Source organism: Pipistrellus hanaki (genome assembly GCF_964339955.1).
Source record: "Pipistrellus hanaki genome assembly, chromosome: 18".
Classification (NCBI taxonomy): Eukaryota; Metazoa; Chordata; class Mammalia; order Chiroptera; family Vespertilionidae; genus Pipistrellus; species Pipistrellus hanaki.
In genome coordinates, this window is record NC_140520.1 from 31475718 (window position 1) to 31477055 (window position 1338).

Sequence of the window (1338 nt, forward strand, 5' to 3'; positions counted from 1 at the left end):
CAGGTTTGATTCTGGTCAAGGGCATGTACCTTCATTACAGGCACATCCCCAGTAGGGGGTATGCAGGAGGCAGCTGATCGATGTCTCTCTCTCATAGATGTTTCTAACTATTCCTCTCCCTCCCTCTCTGTAAAAAATAAATAAAATATGTACATATTTTAAAAACTATATTAAAAACATTTCTTACTCTAAATCCCTTCTACTCCTTATGAAGACCCAGAGAGATTTGGCTTTATCCCTTATCTCAATCTCTATGTCCTGTGTGATCTTGGCCTAGTAATTAGCTTCCCAGAACCTCAATACTCTTAGGTTAGAACCAAAATACCTTATCTGGATTATGGTAAGAATTAAATGAGATCATTTAAGACCAAGTATTTTGATGATAAAAGGGTATGTTTTCAAGTAAGGGTATGTAAATATGAGCTGTTATTACTATTGTAGTTTTTATTAAGAACGAAATGGGGATGCTGTTGACTATCTATGTCCCCTCTTCCAAGTATTCAAGAGCAGCATGCTATTACAGAAAGACTGAGTTCTGGAGTCTTCTCTCCAAGAGACTTAGAATCCTGGTCTCGCACATACTGGTTCTATGGAGCATTGGACAAGTCACTTAACCTCTCTGAATCATCGCAATGTCCTCACTCACCACTGAGAGGGAAAAGGATAATAATATAGTGTTTACTTTCTGGGCTTACAGTGAGAATTTGAGATAATCTTTATACAGTGCTGGCACCAGGCTGATACTAGAAAACAATACTCAAAATCAAGTTTGAATATCTCTCCCGAATACTGGTTCACTCAAGTCCACCCTCCTACGTCATCCTTTGTCCAGAGTATCTCCCTTCTTTTGATTTAAACTTCAGTGTAGGAACTCACTGACAATTCCATTTTAAACTGGTCCTTTAAACTGTCCTCTACAATGACATTCCTTGAACTGAGGCAGTCAGGGCACCCAATTCTGAAGGGAGAAATATGCTCAAGACCAGACATGAACTTGGATCTGACTCTGGGAAGGGGACATGGGAAGGGTGGGCCCATGTGGGAGGCACCTCAGAGAGTGGCCTTAGCTCTCACGATGAGTTCTCTCCCCTCACATTCCCATAATCCCCTGCAGGGGGTCCTGCTGTATGGCATTCAGACACCCTCCTCAGGGCAGCTGCTGAATGGGATTCTGGCTCAGTATCTGTCCCCACAAAACTAATCTGGCCTGAGAATTTGAATTTCCCGACCCATTTGGCTCTGAATTTCCAGAATTAGAGCTCCTCGTTAGGTTAGATGCTATTTCTCTGAATGCTTGTTGTAAACCTAAGTATCTCCTGAGAAGGTAATATTTAGCAC